The 21,967-nt window shown below is 49.7% G+C and overlaps 1 pseudogene; it reads right to left on the bottom strand.

Annotated features, from left to right (window-relative positions):
• Window positions 1-5,694: 5,694 nt before the first annotated feature.
• LOC146184883 (uncharacterized) lies at window positions 5,695-21,635 on the bottom strand (annotated as a pseudogene).
• Between the last annotated feature and the right edge of the window lie 332 nt (window positions 21,636-21,967).

Here is a 21,967-nt window from a genome sequence, read left to right as displayed (position 1 = left end):
ACTGACCGTGGTCGTTAATTCCCTGCTGATGTCTTTGAGGAGCTGCTCCGACTATGTTACTGATTATCGGCACTCTGCACCTGATTATTACTATAAATTTGTCTCTACGTACTCCGGTCCCTTCATCATTCTCGAGCGCCTCAATGACGTAAATTACGTTATTTCTAAAGCTAGTTCCAGTCACCGCCAATGCCGCAAGACCCAGGGCGCCCACGTGGCCCGCCTGAAAACTTGCCGTCGGCCTGCTCATTAATGTGGTTGCTCTAGGACGAACTTAGACTGAACCAGGGAAGGCATACGGGGCGCTCACTGGTAGTGGGATGAAGATGAAGAGGCAAAAGGGCAAATGCACGCGGGCTGAGAAGCTGACCGTTCTCTGACCGTTCCGCGACGTACCCAAACACTGCAAATAATTTAGTTTTCCCAGCCGCTGCTTCGTAACAATATTAACAGAAAAAGCGTTTAATGGCCCATACATTCGGCATTCGTTTGTCTGGTAACAATAGCTCTCAATCAAATAGCATGATGACAATCTCATCAGGAAAAGAAAAACCTGCGTTCAGCGGCAGTGGAACATTCATTCCTTCGATGCTCAGCTGAACACCTTAACCAGATGCGTCATGCCAGGGATCGTGGAACGCACGTCATAATTACCTGTCTGCTATAAGTCATGTAGTTAAAAATAAACAAATGAATTCTGTCTCCACGCGGAATCGAATCCCCATACCTTGGGTGCTCAGTCATTCGATTTACCGAACAGCGCCTTCACGGATTGTACAACCCACGTCATAATTCTCTTTGTCTACAGTGAGGGAGATTATTAAAAAAACAACTAAATCCTGTCTCTACCGGGAATCGAACAAACAGTCCTTGCATTCCCAGTCAAGCACTTTAATCAACTGCGCCACACCCATGATCGTGAAACGTACATTGTAATTCTCATTCTCTACCGTGAGAATGACAGTAGCGATGGCAATCACGCTGCATTTAGTGATGAAAGTGATGACATTAGCACTGATAATGATGATGGCTGTTGTTGATAAGTATAATGAGAGCAAACTTGATGAGCCGTGTGCACCAGCAATGCTTAGGCTTTCGCATTTCCTTAGTGATTCCCCACTGTTCTCGGAAATTGAGAATTTGCGTAGTTTATGCATCTGTAGTCGTCATCAGGAATAACTTATTAACGAGCTATGGTACTAAGAACTACGCTGCCTTAATAATCTCTAGGAAAATATTCTGTAAGAGAAGGTTTATTCTACAAGTCGAGGAGGGCGTCGAGATCGACGAGGAAGCGCCCGATGATCAAACCAGCACGATGGTCTGAGCGACCACAATTTCACAGACTGCTTCCTCTTCGTCAGCGTCTAGCAAAAAGGCTCATCTACTTCTTCACAATGCCCCTCTGAGAAAAAGAAGCCATCCTGGCGACTTAAGGGGACGAATTAAGATACAATAGGATCGTAGAATGGCTTAAGGCGCTGTACATGTACAGTCTTGCGGCCACGGCGTCGCAAATCAGAAGGTGGCGTAAGCGGCTCAACAATGCAGTTCACTGGTGAGGTGCTCTCGATGACACGGTAGGGCCCACGATACTTGGAGAATAGTTTTCTTGAGAGGCCTGGGCTGCCAGATGGAACCCATAGTCACACGTGTGAGCCGGGCTCGAAGTGGGGTGCATTCTTCTGATCGGTGTCATGGCGATATTTTTGGCGTCACTGAGAGTCGGTCGTGAGCGTTTGGGCAATCTGGCGGCATTGTTAAGCATATTGTGCAGCTTCGGTCACTGTAGTGCATTCTGATGCGTCCGGGGTATAGGGGAGGACAGTATCAAGATGAGCAGATGGATGCAGACCGTGAAGCGAAAAGAAAGGAGAGAAACCAGTGCTAGATTTCGTAGCAGTGTTGTACACGTAGGTTATATAAGGAAGGACAATGTCCCAGTTCGTGTGATGTGATACGACGTACTTTGCGAGCATATCACCGAGGGTGCGATTAAACCATTCAGTAAGGCCGTTTGTTGGCGGGTGGTAGGCAGTGCAAGTCCGGTGAATGATTTTGCACTGACCGAGCAGGGCTTGAACGACGTCAGATAAGAAAGCACGGGCAGTTCACGAGGAGCACCGTGGCGGAGAATGAGTTCGTCATTAAGAAACCGACCATATCTCGGGCTGTTGCAGCTGGGAGCGCGGCGGTTTCGGCATATCGCGTCAGGTGGCCGACGGTTGCAAAGACAGAGCGATTTCCATCAGGTGTGTACTGAAGAAGTCTATAGAGATCAATTCCAATGCGGGCGAAGGGTCTAAGTGGGCATGTGAGAGGCTGTAGCGCACCAGCCGAACGGTGAGAGGCAGGTTTGCGGCGTTGGCAAGTGAGGCACGAGCGAACGTACCTGAGAACCGAGTTGTACATAGCGCACCAATAGTACCGAAGACAGATTCGAGTGTGCGTCTTGAAAACGCCTGCGTGGCCGTACTGCGCATCGAAATAAAAAGCTGTACATATTTGAGTCCGTACATAGCGCGGAATCACGAGGAGCCATTTCCGTCCACCTGAGTTTTAGTTGCGCCGCTAAAGGAGGTTATCCTGAATCTCATAGTGGGAAGCTTAACGGCGAAGGGCGCGTGAAGGGGTAATCACTGATTGGTTGGAAAGGTAAGCATTAAGAGGTGCGATTCATGGATGCGTCCGTTGTTCGGTAGGCATGTCACTGACGTCGATCAAAGACGCCTCGGAGTCTAATCCGGCGAGAAGACGAAGAGGCTGGCAAGGTCGCTGGAAGCGGCGAGCGAGACAAATCGTCAGTGTTTATGTTTGCGACCAGATCGGTAAATAACACGGATATCGTATTCTCGCAGACGAAAAGCTCACCGTACCAAGCGGCCGGATGGGTCCTTGAGCGATGAAAGCCAGCATAGGGCATGATGGTCCGTGACTAAATCAAAAGAACGGCCGTAAAGGTAAGGGCGAAACTTTGTGAGTGCCCAGACAATGGCCAAGCACTCCTTTTCCGTTACAGAGTAGTTCGCTTCGGCTTTCGTGAGAGTACGGCTAGCGTAAGCGACTACGTATTCACCGAAGCCAGAGGGGCGCTGAGTAAGCACAGCTCCGATAACGACACCACTCGCGTCTGCGTGCACTTCGGTTGGCGCCTGATTGTCAGAATGGCACAGGATGGGCGTGGCTGTGAGGAGGCGGAACAAAGGTGTTGTAGGCGTCGTCGCATGCTGGTGACCACAGCGAAATGTCTGAGTTATTGCCGAGGAGCTCAGTCAGCGGGGCGACAATGGAAGCGAAGTTCCGTATAAAACCGAAAGTATGAGCACAGGCCGAAAAAACTTCTTAATTGCTTGATGGTAGTAGGTTTCGGAAAGGCAGTCACAGCTCGAAGTTTGGCGGGATCAGGATGTATACCCTCCTTGGACACAATGTGGCCAAAATTGGTCAGCTCACAGCAGCGAAACGACCTTTCTTCAAGTTGAGCTGCAGACCGGCGTTCGCAAGACATCTCAAGACTTACCTCAGGCGAGAAAGGTGGGTCGCAAAGTCCGGCTAGAACACCACGATGTCGTCAAGGTAACAGAGGCACTTCGTCCACTTCAGGCCACACAGAATTGTATCCATCATGCGCTCGAATGTAGCAGGAGCATTACAGAGACCAAAGGGCATGACGGTAAGTTAAAAGAGGCCATCGGGGGTGACAAATGTGGTTTTAGGGCGATATTCCGCAGCCATGGGCCCCGGAAGCCAGTAACCGGATCGTAAATCGAGCTAAGAAAAGAGTTCAGCGCTTTGTAAGCAGTCCAATGCATCATCTATACGCGGTAGAGGGCAGGCGGTTTCCTCGTGATTTTTCTTAGGCGACGGTAGTCAACGCAGAAGCGAATAGAACCGTCTTTTTTCTGTACTAGGAAAGCAACGGAGAACCAGGGACTGTTAGAGAGCTCAATCACTACATTCTGAAGCATTGTGTGAAATCAGCCTTCAATAACTCGGTGCTCGGTAGCAGACACTCGATAGGGGCGCTAACGCAGAGGAGCCTGGGAACCAGGGTCAAGGTAGTGGGCAAAAGTTGCTGTGCGGCAGAAGCAGGTTGGTGAGAGTCGAATTAAGAACGGAACTGATGAAGCAGCGCGAGAAGTTCAGAGCGTTGAGGTTCAGGAAGACTGGCATCGATGGAGCGGTGGAAGACGTCGGCAGAGGACTGATCCAGCGTAAAAACAGGCGGTATTAGTGCAGCCAAGTCTTCGGGCTGTGAAGCGAGTGTTGCGTCACCGAGGAGAATAGAATCAATGAGCTGGATGATGCCGAGGCATTCACCTTGACGAAGGGAGACGGGAAATGAGAACGGATTATAAATCCAAAGCGCGGTGAGGTCAGCTGACATAGAAAGTACGGAGTTTTGCGATTTAGAAAGATAGGCGTTGGGATGAAAAGTACATCAGTAAGGCAGGAAAAGTACAAGCGGTGGGCACAAGAACGAAAGAGCACGTAGGGAGATCAATATCTTCGGCAACGATGACTTTGGGAAGAGGAACGTCCGGCGACGATTCGTCTAGCGCAAAAAGCTCCAGTTCAGCATGAACACAGTTGATTACCGCATTATGACGCGGCAGAAAATCCTAACCCAAGATAAGATCATGAGAGCAGGAAGGCAAAACTACGAACTCTATTGCGTGTACAACTTCTTGAATGATGACTCGAGCTGAGCACATCGCTATAGGCTCTACAGGCTGGGCACTTGCCGTGCATAGCGAGAATCCTGAAATAGGTGTCGTCACTTTGCGCAATGAACGGCAAATACTTGCAGTCATGGCAGAAACAGCAGCGCCGGTGTCGACCAGAGCCAGTACTATAACGCCGTCAACAGAAACTTCAAGCATATTTTCGGGAGATACGTGAGGCCTTTTACAGTTCGCTCATTGCGCAGTTCTCGCCTTAGGAACTGCGGCATTCAGTTTTCCTCTTGCGCAAGGTTGGGACGCCGTCGCAGAGAGGATAGAGAACGGCGACGCGGTGAGGTTGAGCGGCGAGGGGAGAAGGTGGTACGGTCATCCGCGACGGTACTTGCCGATGGATCACCGGCGGCGTACTGACTTCGGGGCGGCTGCCATGAAGCTGACATTCGGCGCGGTAGAAAATTATCGGGAGTGCGATTTCGGCAGTAGCGGAAAATATGGCCAGCAAATCCGCAGGAATAACAGATGGGACGGTTATCACTGGTTTGCCATAAATTGCGGCGCTGCGGACGAGGTGGAACGAAAGGCTGTGGCGCCTGAAGAAATTTCTGTACAGGCCCTGGAGGTGTAGCATACACGACAGGGTAGCTAGGTGGCCGTGGTCGGGCAGCGCCAGCAGCGTACCTCAGCCGTACGACAGGAGCGGGGGCGCATGTCATTGCTGGAGCGACAGGGACGTCGGCGTATACGAGGGTTTCAACGGCTGGTGCGGGCTTAGGCATGGGCGCTGTCGGAGGGACAAGGGGAAGGGCGTCCGCCACTTGGTCGGCGATGACCTGACGGAGGAGTGCTAAATGGCGGGAAAGCTCGCAGATCATGGGCAGTAGAAATATTTGGCGAGCACCTTCCTCCCAGATGAATTCTTTAAGCTGCTGCAGCAGCAATAAGGCCTCGATGTAGCGGAGAGGGCTGAAAGTGATTCTACAGGTGCGGAAGACTGTCGAGGGAGGAGTCGCTACTTGCGCAACTCATCGTAGCTTTGGCAAAGGTTGACATCTTGTGCAACAGTTGTCAAGTCCCGGAATATTAACCTTAGAAAGGCGTCATATTCGATGCCCTTCAGGAAGTGCTTGATCTTTTGTGCCTCGGACATCTGGTGTTTACGCGACTGCATAGGTGAAGTACATCTTCAATGTAACTGGTAAACGTCCCGCCGAGCCTCCGCGTTCGATCGTGCAAGCGTTGCTCGGTGCGGAGCTTCCGTACAGCAGGACGACCAAACACGATGGTAAGGTTGGCCGTTTGAGTCCAACTCGTGATTTCGGCTTTGTGGTTACGATAGCACAGGTTGGCAACTCCGAACAAATAAAATATAACGTTCGTTAACTTTGTTGCATCGTCCCACGTATTGTACGAACTCGTTCGTACGTAGCAGCCAGTCATCACAGTCAGTGTCGTCTGTCCCACTGAAAAGCGCAGGGTCCCGTTGGCATAAGGAGCCAGAGCAGACGACCGGCGGGGCTATCGGGGCTGTTGGCGGGCGTTCGTCTACGGCCATGCGAATTGTCGGTAGCGTTCCGGTTCGAAGCTCGAGCGTGAAGCAAGGGTATCAGGCCGCACCTTCTCCAAGTGTGAGAGAAGGTTTATTCTACACGTAGAGGAAGACGTCGAGATCGGCGAGGAAGCGCACAATGATGAACCAGCAAGATGGTCTGCGCGATCACAATTTCAGACTGCTTCCTCTTCGCCAACGTCTAGGAAAAAGGGCTCATCTTCTTCACAATCCCTTTAGTTTAAGCATCTCTGCAATCAAAAAAGCCTCAACCTTTATTCCCTTACGAACAGATAAAATATCTCGTCCTGCTTTCTCCCATACAATCTATTTTAAGGCGATCGAAATATTACATGACAGAAATAATTAGTAGACACTGTGTACCTCTGCTCTCTGCAAGGATGAACAACTATGGTCATTGACTTAACTTTCAAGACAAAGAATTATTAACCAAAAAGCTGCGAAGACTCCTAATGTCGCCGACTGTCCCATTTATCTCAATACTGCAACGAAATAGCAGCAAGAAGAGGAAAACACAGCCCAGAACAACCACAGCGCGCCCGCGTGGTGCGCCCCTTTTGAAGGTTTATTTAAAACATCATTAACCGAATTTTGCCACAACTTTATTTCTTTCGAAGGAAGGATACTATGACCCAAAAAACTTGCGGGTCGGGTGATTCGATAGCGACTTCTGGTTTTTAGGCGTGGTTCCCCTTGCTCTCGCTCACTGTCACTTATCAATTCTTCTCTGGGACAAGGACTGGCTTCTTGATCTTCCGGCACCGCCACTAGTTCATATTCAGCTTCCTATTCCCTGCATCCCTATTCCCTATTCCCTGCAAGGTGCAGCGGTGGCGTAGCGGTAGAACATGCAAGAGGACCGGGGTTCAAATCCCGGTGCCGCGCAATTCTCCACCGGATGAAGAAAAAAATTCGCGTGTCGATGGAATTGCATAAACAGGTTTGGGGTGCGACCTGATGCCGGTGAACACCTCCGGCAACGCACTCCCTCAGCAGAACAGGAGTTGGCCACCCTGGTGCAGTAATTGGCCGCAACCTCCTATGATAAGCTCCATAAAACCCTGGGCCTCAGTCCCCAGCGGCTGCGGAACAACTGACCACGGCGGCGGTCAGACCTCTGACGCAGCAGGGAGTGCTAAGAAAGCCTGGCTCCTCTGGACAGGCCGCCATTGGAAACTGACCCTGGCAACGTTTAATGCTAGAATCCTAGCTAGTGTAGCTAGTTTAGCAGTGCTGTTAGAGGAACTAGAGGGCATGAAATGGGATGTCATAGGGCTTAGTGAGGCTAGGAGGCCGAATGAGGCATATACTGTACTGAAGGATGGGCATGTACTGTGTTATCGAGGCTTACCAGAGAGGCGACAACTAGGAGTAGGTTTCCTTGTCAATAAATATATAGCGGGTAATATAGATGAATTCTATAGTATTAATGAGAGGGTTGCAGGCATCGTAATTAGGCTTAATAAGCGGTATAAACTTACGGTTGTACAGGCCTATGCACCTACATGTAGTTATGATGACCAGGCAGTTGAAAGCTTCTATGAAGATGTAGAATCGGCAATGCGAAAAGTAAAGACGCAGTATACTGCACTAATGGGCGACTTCAATGCCAATGTAGGGAAAAAGCAGGCAGGAGACCAGGCAGTAGGTGACAATGGCATTGGTTCAAGGAATAGCAGGGGGGAGTTACTAGTTGAGTTTGCAGAGCGCAATAACTTACGAATCATGAATACCTTCTTCAGCAAACGGAAGAACCGGAAATGGACATGGAAAAGTCCTAACGGAGAGACTAAAAATGAAATCGACTTCATAATGTGTTCAACCCCCGCCATTATGCAAGATGTAGAGGTAATCGGGAAAGTGCGATGCAGTGACCACAGGATGGTGAGGTCCCGAATTAGCCTAAATCTGAAGAAGGAACGCAACAGGTTAGTAAGAAAGAAACCAAACAACGAATTAGCGGTGAGGGGGAGGGCAGAAAAGTTCAGGATCTCGCTACAGAATAGGTTTTCAGCTCTAACTGAGGATGGCGACATTAACCTAGAGGCAAGGAACAATAATCTCAGAGATATTATTACTGAGTGCGCGGTAGAAGTAGGCGGTAGGATAGTTAGAGAGGATGCTGGTAAGCTGTCTAAGGAGACGAAAGATTTGATTAAGAAACGCCAGAGTATGAAAGCTTCCAATCCAACAGACCAGATCGAATTGGCCGAGATATCAAAGCTAATCAATAAGCGCAAGGTGGCCGATATAAGGAAGTATCACATGGAGAAAATTGAGCATGCTGTAAAGAACGGGGGAAGCCTTAAAGCGGTAAAGAAGAAAATGGGCATAGGCAAAAACCAGATGTATGCGATAAGGCACAAGGCGGGCAACGTCATCACTAATATGAAAAAGATAGTTAAAGTAGCCGAGGAGTTCTATACAGATCTCTACAGTAGCCAAAGAAGTCAGGACCGTAATGAGATTGGCGGTAGGGAAAAACAGTCCGACGTTCCACCAGTGACGAAGGACGAGGTCAAGAAAGCACTAGAAACTATGAAAAGGGTAAAATCAGCTGGAGAGGATCAGATAACTACAGATTTGCTAACGGACGGGGGGGATATCGTGCTAGAAAAACTGGCCACCCTGTAACGCAGTGCCTGGTGTCATCGACGGTACCGGAACCATGGAAGAATGCAAACATTATCCTCATTCACAAGAAAGGGGACTCTAAGGACCCTAAAAATTGCAGACCAATCAGCTTACTGTCTGTTACGTATAAGGTATTTACTAAGGTAATCGTTAAGAGAATCAGGACAACCTTAGACTGCAATCAAGCAAAAGATCAAGCAGGGTTTCGGAAACGGTACTCTACTATCGATCATATCCATACCATCAATCAGGTGATAGAAAAATGCTCCGAAGATAACCAGCCCTTATACATAGCATTCATTGATTATGAAAAAGCATTTGATTCAGTTGAAACTTCGGCGGTGATGCAGGCATTGCGAAATCAGGGGGTAGACGAGCCGTACGTGAGAGTGCTGGAAGATATATATAGTGGCTGCACAGCAACCATAGTTCTGCATAAAGAAACAAAATTCCCATAAAGAAAGGTGTTAGGCAAGGAGACACAATCTCCCCAGTACTATTCACAGCTTGTTTAGAGGAAGTATTCAGAGACTTGAAATGGTAGCAGTTAGGGATAAGAGAATATGGAGAATACCTCAGTAATCTGCGATTTGCTGGTGACATTGCCTTGCTAAGAAACTCGGGGGATGAACTGCAAATAATGATTGATGACCTAGACAAGAAAAGTAGAAAGATAGGCTTGAAAATCAATATGCAGAAGACTAAGGTAATGTTCAACAGCCTCGGGAAGGAACAGCAGTTTACATTAGGTAGCGAAATACTGGAAGTAGTAGGCGAATATGTCTACTTAGGACGTGTAGTAACCGCAGATCCGGACCACGAAAAGGAAATAACAAGAAGAATACGATTGTAATGGAGCGCATTTGGCAAGCACTCGCAGATTATGACTAGCAGCTTACCGGTATCGCTCAAAAGGAAAGTACACAACAGCTGCATCTTGCCTGTACTCACCTATGGGGCTGAAACGTGGAGGCTAACCAAGAGAGTTCTACTTAAGTTGAAGACAACCCAGAGGGCTATGGAACGAAAAATGGTAGGGGTAACATTAAGAGATAGAAAGCGTGCAGAGTGGGTCAGAGAAATAACTCAAGTTACCGACATTCTAGCAGAAATTAAGAAGAAGAAATGGACATGGGCAGGACATGTAGTGCGAAGAGAGGATAACCGATGGTCGCTGAGGGTAAGAAACTGGATTCCAAGGGAAGGAAAGAGTAGCAGGGGGCGGCAGAAAGTTAGGTGGGCGGATGAGATTAACAAGTTCGCAGGGGCTAAGTGGATGCAGCTAGCACAGAACCGGGTTAAGTGGCGAAATATGGTAGAGGCCTTCGCCCTGCAGTGGGTATAATCAGGCTGATGATGATAATGATGATTCCCAGCATGTCGCATGCTGACCGCCTATTAGTTGGGGAACCAAGTGATATGAGTTTCTGATAGGTTTCTTGAAAGTTTCTCTAGGTACCACAAAAGATCTTTGAATTTCAGCTTTGCCAAAGCTCCGTCCAGTTATACCGGGGCCTCTGACCGAAACAGAGGTCCCAATGGAGAGTTCATTTTAGCTATTCACTCCGTTTTGTTTGTTGTGTCCTTGTACCCGCCTTTGTTTCTTATTCTCTCCTCCGAAACTAACCGCGGTTAGGTTTTTAGGATCAGCTGAGAAAGTAACATTTGAAGCGTAGTGAGCAGTTGGCCTTCCAATAACAGTTGAGCTGGACTGAATCCGCAGGGTCCTAGACAAGTCCTATATAATAAAATTGCATGTCTGGGTCTTCGCCCTCATTAAGATGTCCTTAGCAACTTTTACCATTCATTCTGCCTATCCGTTATTTTTTGGATAGTGCGCGCAGCATCTGATGTGTCGAATCCTGTAGTTGGTAGTGAAAGTTTTAATTTTTTTTGTATGTTACAGGTAGCACAATGTGTACTATGAAGGAGGGGCCCCGGTGGGTTAGATGTAGGCAACGCAGGACAGCATCAGTGAGCTCAATGTGGGTGCTGAAAGAGGGGCTGACATAGGCCTGAAGTGTGCTGTCGACAAAACCCCGACGGCCCCACTAGGGACCGATGCATGCAGCCCTTGCGGGGCTGCCCACAGTTTTCCCGCTTTGCCAAAAGGGCACATCTCGCCAACTCCCCCCATTGGTCCTAGTTTGGTCAGATTCGGGCAGCCGCTCTAGTTGGACTTTTATTTTTTATTTCGGTTAGCCCCTCAGATAATGACATAGAACCGATGAGGGTTTTATAGCGCAAACCGCACTAGGGTTTGCCCGCATTATTATCACAGGGGTCCGACGCAGATAATTGATGGGAAGCCCTAGTCCAAGTTTTCCCAATCAGTATTTACACGCATAAGTAATTATATTATACATGTCTGCCCTTTCTATACAGCCAAAATATTAAATTTTACAATAATATTAACATTATTCTGGCCTAAATGACTTCATGGCCATCTGTAGTGGTTTTTGTGGCTGTAGGGAGAACGAAACCAAAATAAACGGGCCTGCTACAGACTCTGTGGCTGAGCCACCTCCGCTGCCTCGTGCGGACAGAAGAGAAAATAGATAAGAAAGAAAAAAGAGGGGACAGAAAGACGCGCGCCGCAACAGCAGCCGTCATCCACCCCCACCGAAGCGGTGGCGGGTGCAATGACGGCCTACAACAGATAAATATTCAGTGGCAGGCTAGCCCTCGCTGCAAGCGGAGGTGACCTACCTGTCCCTGCCCCATCAGGGCCAGGATCAGGCACTCTTCACTGCCTCCCATAACCATCTTGATTTCAGAGTTGTAGGCTGTCCATGGCAACTACATAAAGAGCAACAGTTAGCAATCAGTATGTTTAGTATTTGTAACGTAATTTGCATGAGCACGAGAACTAAAGCCATGTAATATGTCTAAACGACTTAAAATGGCAACAACTTTTATACAGATGATCTATAATAGTAATTTAGGGCAACGTATAATACAAATAAAGGATGGTATAAGAATGATTGCGCAATTGCACGCATGCCTTTAAGTCCCATTACGGCCGATGTGGGACCTACAGCGGTTTTGTGTGGGCAACCCCAATTATGCTTGGTCTTGTTTGTGAACTTAAAACCCACTTCCTGTTGCACGTGCCTTCAAATTCCCAAAGGACCGAGTTTCGTACCATGCGGGCACGGCCGCCTTCTAGCCCCATTACTGCCGATGTGGGACCTAAAGCGGTTTACCTAAGGCTGCCTCATTTGGGCTTGAGCTCTTATTCATATTCCACCTGCCCTCAAGTAACCTACAAGGGGCCGATTGGGGCAGCATGTTAGCATGTCCGTTTCCTGGCACCACTACGGCCGATATAGATCCACACTGAGATTTAAAAGGGGCGGCCTCATTTCGGATCTATGAGGGTTTTCCCATAAAGAGCCCACAGTTTGGTTGGATTGCCCTCAAATATCCGGCAAGGGACCCTTCTGGTCTGGATTCAGGAATGTGCTCTGCATTAGCCCAAGCAACGCCGCTATGGGCCTCATGCAGGAGAAACAGGGGCAAACCCACATTGGGCTTGCCCACTTTTGCCCCATCGGGGACCGGTGCCGGTTTTCTGATGGTTGCTCCAGTCTCACTTGCCAATATCGGACCTACTGGGGCCCCAAATTCTGTGCTACCTGGAGTATACTCTGGCCTGTTTTCTGACCAGAATTCGTCTGGTATTCCGTGGCGGGCAACAGACATCATGTGAGCGACAACTGCTTCTGATATTGTTTGGTGCAGCAGACAAACCTCATTGTACCTGGAGTAATAGTACACCACACTTGCTTGTTTAGAGGAAGTGTTCAGAGACTTGGAATGGGAGCAGTTAGGGATAAGGGTAGATGGAGAATACCTCAGTAATCTGCGATTTGCTGATGACATTGCCTTGCTAAGCAACTCGGGGGATGAACTGCAAATAATGATTGATGACCTAGACAGGAAAAGTAGAAAGGTAGGCTTGAAAATCAATATGCAGAAGACTAAGGTAATGTTCAACAGCCTCGGGAAGGAACAGCAGTTTACATTCGGTAGCTAAGTACTGGAAGTAGTAGGCGAATATGTCTACTTAGGACAGGTAGTAACCGCAGATCCGGACCACGAAAAGGAAATAACAAGAAGAATAAGATTGGGATGGAGCGCATTTGGCAAGCACTCGCAGATTATGACTAGCAGCTTACCGGTATCGCTCAAGAGGAAAGTATACAACAGTTGCATCTTGCCTGTACTCACCTATGGGGCGGAAACGTGGAGGCTAACCAAGAGAGTTCTACTTAAGTTGAAGACAACCCAGAGGGCTATGGAACGAAAAATGGTAGGGGTAACATTAAGAGATAGAAAGCGTGCAGAGTGGGTCAGAGAAATAACTCAAGTTACCGATATTCTAGTAGAAATTAAGAAGAAGAAATGGACATGGGCAGGACATGTAGTGCGAAGAGAGGATAACAGATGGTCGCTGAGGGTAACAAACTGGATTCCAAGGGAAGGAAAGCGTAGCAGGGGGCGGCAGAAAGTTAGGTGGGCGGATGAGATTAAGAAGTTCGCAGGGGTCAAGTGAATGCAGCTAGAACAGAACCGGGTTAAGGGGAGAAAAATAGGAGAAGCCTTCGCCCTGCAGTGGGTGTAATCAGGCTGATGATGATAATGATGATGACAACAATGTAGTTCCTACCATTCAACTTAATAGATCAGCTACCACTCGCTGCCACGGGTAGTCATGAAGTTCCGAAGCAATCATGGGCCCCACTTTTGGGATACTCTCTTGGACACACTTTGACCAGTTAATAACAACTTTGTATACCTCACTGCTCCACCCATCCACCAGACTAACATTTTCTCTCGTTTTCTAAACTTGGACACTCCTTGGTGTCCTATGCATCTAACTGTAAGAGTAACTTGTCTCTTAGAAAGCTCGTGATTTGCAAACGATTCTCCTTCACCAGGAGACTGCTTTAAACCGTGAGGTTGTCCTTGTCTCTTAAATTAGGCACAACGTATGGGGGAAGCTGGTCTTACTGGGCCAGCCCTTAGTGCAGTATGCCCTTAGGTTGCAACATGTAGGATCCTGGCCTTCCGTAATTCCTCCCGGAACTGCCCTGTAGCTGGTAAGGAACTGATCATTAGCTCGACATAGGCTTCACTCGCCTTCCATCTTGGTGGAGGCTCTAGTGTGGAACATTAGAGGGCCTATGCCGTCTACAGCTCTTTGCCGTGCACATGCTCTGTAGTGTAGCTGAAGCGCATTAGTCTCAGTCTGAATCTGGATTCGAGAAGGAATTATGTTCAACCCACCGCCGGACACCCACCGTTAAAAATGGGTACAAGCGTCCCCCGGCCTGGCGCTCGGCTTTTCCAGGGGTGTGCGTTTGGGAGAAGCTCCGTAAACCCCGCTGCGCGCCCCTCCTAGAGCCTAGTGGTTAGATCGCCCGTCTCGGCTGCGGGAAGTGGTTAGTTCGAAACCCACCGCCGGACACCCACCGGTGAAAATGGGTACAAGCGTCCCCCGGCCTGGCGCTCGGCTTTTCCAGGGGTGTGCGTTTGGGAGAAGCTCCGTAAACCCCGCTGCGCGCCCCTCCTCCGCAGTGGGCCCAAACCCAGTTTCGAACCTCGCAGCCTGCAAAGGTGGTTCTGTTTGTCTTGCAAAGTTACTTCCTTTGACCCTCACCTGAAGTGCTCCCTTAGAGCCTCAGTTGCATATGCAGATGGACCACTGACTCCGGCAAGTAGTCAGTGGTCCATCTGCACATGCAACTTTATTCTAATTGCTGCAGACCACTCAAATCTGTATTCTTTTTCGACAGCCGCCGGCATGCGGCTTTATTCCTCTGAACCTGGCGCGCGTATCAATATTGTGTTCTTTTTGTATTATGCTCGTAGTCGCGAGACAGCTTTATCAGTTTATTTCGCGCAAGATGCTCCGAGATGTTTCTCGAAGATTCCAGCCACGCGCGTGTGTTTCTGCAATGTTCAAGGGTGCGCTAGTAACTTTTAGCGGTTTTATTTCGACCTTTGCAGCCTTTAAATCGAGCTCTAGCGCGAGAAACTGGCATTTTCAGTTGGATGACCGACGAGCGCGCTTCTTGTTATCGCCGCGCCTATTCGCTTAGTTCTTTTGTGGGTGCCAGTCAGCCCAATAAAGACTTTCATTCAAGTGCAACAGCCGTCTTCTGACTACCGCTCTTGACTCCACTACGTGACATCTGGTGGAGGTGCTACCCTCTGAGATCCGGCCTACACCTTCAACCCGTCATAGTTCCTGTTGCCCTGGTGGACCAGTCTGTCCTTTTTCTGTTTGATGGAGGACGTGTGTGTTAGTGTACCCCTACGGAAAAAAAGTAAACGGAGCACGCTATTTACTTCTAAAATTTTCACGCGTTGCATAATTGAAACTGGCAGCCATGTTATGTGCGAACCGGTAGTAGACGCCAGTGCCCTTTTACTTGGACTAATATTGTGTTCTTGTCTCCTGTGCAGAAGGCGTGATTTTATTTTCAACGGAAAGGGGTGCTCCGTTTACTTATGTCCGCGCCTGTACCTGCGATAATGCTCAATGAAACAGAACTCAGGATCTTATAATCAGCGTATGGTTACCCAAAATGCTAAGTAGGATTTTTTAATACTTGCTCGCTGTCGGTTTTTATCGGGTGGCTTTTAATCGTAATGACAATTGACTTATTCATGCTCCTTCATGTTTTACTTTTTCACAATGGTAGCCCTTATGCAGCTCAACCCAGCTTTTAGTTTGTCGTTTATTTCGGTTAGTTTTAAGGCGTTTTCAGGCTAATGGCACATCACTTAACATATCCATTCATGTTTTACTTTTTGACAACGATAGTCTTTATGCAGCTCATCCCGGTTATTTTTTCATTTGTTGTTTTCATCGTTTGCTTAGCCGCGAGACGTGTTCGTGCTTAAGGTGTTTGCTTCTACTGAGTTATGGGATTTTGGATTACTTTTTTCTTGCTACTTGCTCTTTTGGTTTTTAATGCTATGTTAGGAAAGAAAACGTGTATATGCGCATATGATGTTCTGACTTCGGCTGAGTGACGTGACACGAACAAAATGTGCATAAATCCTCCCTTGTTTTCAACTAAACCTCTGTTGAAAGTCAGCGCTGTGTTCGTCTTCTTCCCTCTGACTGTCTGTCTGCGCTACTGCTATCGCAATGGATTACCAGCTAGCCCAACAAAGGACTATTCTATTCAGTCATCATTGGACTGTTTGCATCCCCGCTCTGGAAGGTAATGACAGTTTGGAATAGCCCCCTAATTTGTACCGCTGGTGGAAACCTCATTACTCTGTCGGGACGATTCATCAAAAGAGTTAGTGTGAATGGGCGCACTTTGCTACCAGCTTTGGGGTGCTGCAGCAGTGCTCCTACGACGTGATTGGGCATGAAGTTTCTAAATGAACAAAGAGCGGTCCTATAGCTCCGGTCCAAGTTCATCAAGCACTCGACGGACAATGCCATACCTGCTATAATGACATCGACACATCACATCGCTATAAACGCCCTGGACAGAGACATAGCCGTGCCGCCCCGATCTAGTGTTTTCGCAATTGCTTGGGCAATGCCCACATCCACACAGCCGAAGGAGTTGTCGAAGGAAATGCACAGTTGCTCTGAGAATGACGCTCGGCATCGCAAGTGGTATCGCTCATTTCCGGCGTGGACATGCTCATGTGCTGGTCACGAACTTTACTGAAGAATACCGTCCTCTACGCAATAGAACGAAGTCTTGTAGAAGACATTGACCTGGGCGATACGTCGTCAACAGTCAATAGAACGTTCTGCGATCAGTCGTGAGACGTCATGAGCTTCGTTGTCGTTTTCCCTCCTGCCCGTCACGCGCGTTGAACATGCTTGTCGTCATTCTCTTCAGCAATAGACGCTGAACATATCAGAGCCCAATACCTATTTTACAACTTCCCCCGGGCGAAAAGACGCCATCCTGGCGGCTCATGGCGATGTGACGATGGCCGGATCGTAGTAAGGTTTCAGGCGGTTACTGTGTACTATTTCAAGATTTCGGCGACGGTGGTCAGTGGATGGTGTAAGAGGTTCGATGAGGTAGTTGACGGGGGTGTTTGCTTGACAATACGGTAGGGGCCCTGATACTTGCTCAGAAGTTTGGATGAAAGGCCGGGACTGGAGGAAGGCACCCATAGCCAGACCAAAGAGTCTATACGGTAAGTAGGAAGAAGTGCAGATTGATCTCGGGTGGTTTTCTGCTGTTGCTGGGCGTGAGAAGTGAAGGACCGGGCAAGCTGGCGGCATTCTTCGGCATAAGTTGCAGCTTGTGAAACAGTCGTGAATTCAGAAGAATCCGGTCGGTAAGGGAGAATGGTGTCCATAGTACAAGAGGGCTCACGACCGCTCAGAAGGAAGTATGGTGAGAAACCGGTGGTTGCTTGTGGGGCAGAGTTATAATCGAATGTGACGAATGGAAGAACGCGGTCCCAGTTGGAGTGGTCGGAAGCGACATACATTGCTAGCATGTCGCCCATGGTGCGGTTAAAACGCTCAACCATTCCATTTGTTTGCGGATGGTACGCGGAGGTGGCGCGGTGAACGATTTTGCATTCTCTCAGAACAGCTTCGACAACTTCAGAAAGGAAAGCGGGACCTCTGTCACTCAGCAATTCTTTGGGAGCCCCGTGGCGAAGAATTGTGTGATGGAGGATGAAGGAGGCGATGTCACGGGCTGTAGCAGATGCGAAAGGCGCCGTTTCGGCGTAGCGTGTGAGATGATCGATTGCAACGATGATCCAGCGATTGCCTGTTGATGTGCTAGGAAGCAGGCCGTATAGGTCTATTCCAACACGCTCAAAGGGCTGAGCTGGGCAGGCCAGCGGCTGCATAGGAGCGGTGGGCTGGCGAGGTGGGTGTGTTCGGCGCTGACACTCTTGGCAGGACTGGACGAACCGACGAACATAACGGTACATCCCACGCCAGTAGTACCGCTGTTGCAGGCGAGTGAAGGTTTTCAATAAGACTCCGTGGGCACATTGGGGATCGTCGTGGTAACGGGAGCACATCACGGAGCGTAGATGGGTCGGAATTACAAGCAGCCACTTTCTACCACCTGGAAGGTAATTCCTACGGTAGAGGAGCTCGTCTCTGATGGCGAAATGGTGAGACTGGCGACGGAGAGTGCTGCAAGGAGGTCGTGAAGCGCGGCCAGATAAAAAATCAAGGAGTGAGGCGATCCATGCGTCTTTGCGTTGCTCGCAAGTCATATCGGTGGGCATGTCGGTGGGATGTAGAACGGATATAGCAGGAGTGGCTTCAGACGGCAAGGGAGAACGTGAGAGAGCATCAGCATCAGCATGTTTACGGCCAGAGCGATAGATGACGTTAATGTCGTATTCTTGAAGCCTCAGAGCCCAACGGGCCAGTCGACCAGAAGGACCTTTCAAAGAAGACAGCCAGCAGAGGGAGTGATGATCGGTGACGACATCAAAAGAACGGCCATACAAGTAGGGGCGAAATTTTGCTATTGCCCAGAGAATAGCGAGACACTCTTTTTCGGTGACGGAATAGTTTGCTTCAGCTTTTGTTAGGGTCCGACTTGCGTAAGCGCCAACGTACTCATCAAAGCCAGACTTCCGTTGAGCGAGTACTGCGCCGAGGCCGACGCCGCTGACATCAGTGTGGATTTCCGTGGGAGAAGAAGGGTCGAAATGAAGCAAGATTGGCGGAGTTGTCAGAAGGTGGCGGAGTGTCGCGAAGGCATCATCACAGTGCGGAGACCAGGCTGAGAGATCGTGGCTGGACAGAAGCTTGGTGAGAGGGTTGATTATTGTGGCGAAATTGTGAACGAAGCGGCGGAAGTACGAGCAGAGGCCGACGAAGCTGCGGAGTTCTTTCACATTAGTTGGCTTGGGAAATTCTGCCACAGCACGTAATTTTGCCGGATCGGGAAGAACGCCATCCTTGGAGACGACATGTCCGAGTATGGTTAGCTGCCGTTCTCCGAAACGGCACTTCTTTAAATTTAATTGGAGGCCAGCGTCGGTCAGGCATCGCAGAACTGTCTCAAGGCGCTGGAGGTGAGATGGAAAATCTGGGGAAAAGATGACAATGTCGTCAAGGTAACAAAGGGAAGTGTGCCATTTCAGCCCTCTGAGTAGGTTGTCCATCATGCGTTCGAATGTGGCGGGGGCATTGCACAGTCCGAATGGCATGACATTAAACTCATAGAGCCCATTGGGTGTGACGAAAGTGGTTTTTGGGTGATCGGCCTCTGCCATCGGCACCTGCCAGTAGCCGGAACGCAGGTCTATTGAAGAAAAGAACTCAGCTCCCTGCAGGCAGTCAAGGGCGTCGTCGATACGAGGTAGAGGATAAACGTCTTTGCGCGTGATCGTGTTCAGTCGGCGGTAATCTATACAGAATCGGATGGAACCGCCTTTTTTCTTGACCAGGACGACCGGAGACGCCCAAGGGCTGTGCGACGGTTGGATTACGTTGCGCTGGAGCATGTCGGTCACATGTTCGTCCATAATGCGGCGCTCGGCGGCTGAAACATGGTACGGATGCTGGCGCAAAGGGGAATGGGTGCCGGTTTAAATACGGTGAGTAACGGTAGTTGTGCGCCCCAACGAATGTTGAGTCGAACAAAGCCGCGAAACGTTGCAGGATGGCGACAAGTTGGGCTCGTTGTAAGGGCGTCAGGCCAGCGTCGATGGACCGGTGGCAAACTTCGAGAGATGATGGAGTGGCGACAGGAATAGGTGTTATGGCGCTGATGTGAAGGCTGGCGATGGTATGGCCAAAGGGATAGGTGGGCGTGGAATCGAGCAAAGCAACACTAGCCAGTGACTGGCCACGAAGTAAAGTGGTAGGGCAGGGGCATGGGTTACAAACAAAAATAGCACTTGAGTTGCAAAAAATTGTCAGCACAGCATGGGGCAGCAACACGGATTTTTGGTCAGCGCATCGTAACGAAGGTGTGTAGATAACCGTGGCGTCGGAAAGAGCAGCACAATAAAGAGGCACAAGCACTGAGGAGAAAGGCGCAACGTCGGTGTCCTCTGCGACGTGCACGGTAGCTGCAGCAGAAGCGGGTGTGTCGAAAAAAGTGTCACTGAGGGGTGATAACTCAAGTTGAGCACGGGCGCAGTCTATTATGGCATTATGATTGGAGAGGAAGTCCCAACCAAGGATAACGTCGTGTGATGAGCGGGCGAGGACGAGGAATTCTATTGTGTATTGAACGTCGTCGATAACAAGGCGGGCGGTGCAGGCAGCTAATGGTCGAATATCCTGAGCGCTGTCTGTGCGAAGAGAAATTGCAGGAAGCGGCGTCATCACCTTTTTGAGTTTGCGACAGAGGGCGTAATTAAGAACAGAATCGGCTGCGCCAGTACCTACAAGTGCTTCGACAGGAACTGCCTCGATGAATATGGTAATAATGTTGGCTGGTACGTGAACAGGTCTTGAGTTGGTCCCTGATGGCGCAGTTCTTGCCTCCGGAACTGCGGCCGTTAGTTTTCCGTGTTAACGGCTGGTTGGCGGCGGAGCATCGGAGAACGGGAACGACGGCCAGGAGAAGGCGAGCGGTGGGAGCGGCGGGAGCGGCGATCGTAACTTGAAGAGGACTGCGGAGGAGGCTCAGGGAACACAGGCGAGGGGGACGGAGGAAGGTTGTACATTGGCTCACGTGTATAGTCGTAGGGACGAGGGCCACGATTGCGGCACAAACGAGCCACATGGCCGGCGACTCCACAGGCGTAGCAGATAGGTCGGTTGTCTTGTGTGCGCCAGGGGTTGGAAGGGCGTGGCTGTGGTCGACGGCGGAGAACGGGTCGATAAGATGGGATTGTAGGTTGCTCATTTTGCTGGCGTCCCTGAGGCTCGTATAGGAGGGGAGGCCGGCTGTATACAGGGGCGACAGGGGGTGGTGGCCGCGCCAAAACATCAGCGTACGTGAGAGGAGCCGCCACCAATGGCTGCTGAGGAGGTGAGGCAGAACCTCAGCGACCTGCTTTTCTATGACACGCTGAAGAGTGGGAGTAAGCGGCGGCGCAGGCGCTGGCGGGCAAGTGATGGTGGACAAGGAAAGCTGGCGTGCGACCTCCTCGCGAACAAATTGTTGAATGTGCTGAATTAGCGACTGCTGGTCCTGGGCACCGTCCCCGGAGAGAGCCAAGCTGGAAAGAGTGGCCTGCTGAAGGCCAGCACGTTGTGTGGAAAGCCTCCTCTTGCGCAGCTCATCGAAGCTTTGGCAGAAGTTTATAACGTCGGACACAGTTTGGGGGTTTTTGGCAACGAGCATCTGGAAGGCGTCATCGTCAATGCCCTCCATAATGTGTCCGATCTTTTCCGCGTCGCTCATGGTAGGGTTTACGCGCTTACAGAGGTCTACGCCATCTTCTATGAAACTAGTGAAGTTTTCGCCTGTTTGTTGTGCCCGACTTCGCAAGCGTTGCTCGGCGCGAAGCTTACGTATAGCGGGACGGCCAAAAACTTCGGTCAGGCTGGTCTTGAGAGCCGTCCAGGTAGAAATGTCACTCTCATGGTTGCGAAACCATAGATTGGCAACGTCGCTCAAATAGAAAATGACGTTTGTGAGCTTCACGGTGTCGTCCCACTTGTTGTACGCACTTACGCATTCATACGATGCCAACCAGTCTTCTACATCCGTGTCATCGGTGCCGCTGAAGATGGCTGGGTCGCTCTGACGTGCTGCACCGGGACAGATGACAGGCGATGGGGTTGGCGGTTGGCTGGCGGTCTCAGGCATCGCGGAAGTGGTAGGCAAAGCTCGACTGCGAAGCTCCAGGTTGAGGGGATTGCTGGCACCTTCACCACTTTTTGTAGAAGACCTTGACCTGGGCGACACGTCGTCAACAGTCAATAGACCGTTCTGCGATCAGTCGTGAGACGTGTCAGCACACGTACGAGCGTCGAAGCGAGCTTCGTTGTCGTTTTCCTTCCTGCCCGTCACGCGCGTTGAACATGCTTGTCGTCGTTCTCTTCAGCAATAGGCGCTGAACATATCAGAGCCCAATACCTGTTTTACAGAAGATTGATTTTCTTTATGACATTGCAGACATCTGAGACGTCTTCGCCCTC

This window comes from Amblyomma maculatum, chromosome 7, assembly GCF_055883805.1.
Source record: "Amblyomma maculatum isolate TAMU_Amacu chromosome 7, ASM5588380v1, whole genome shotgun sequence".
Lineage (NCBI taxonomy): Eukaryota > Metazoa > Arthropoda > Arachnida > Ixodida > Ixodidae > Amblyomma > Amblyomma maculatum.
The sequence above is the reverse complement of the archived record's forward strand: the minus strand, read 5'-3'. Positions and strand labels throughout refer to the sequence as shown.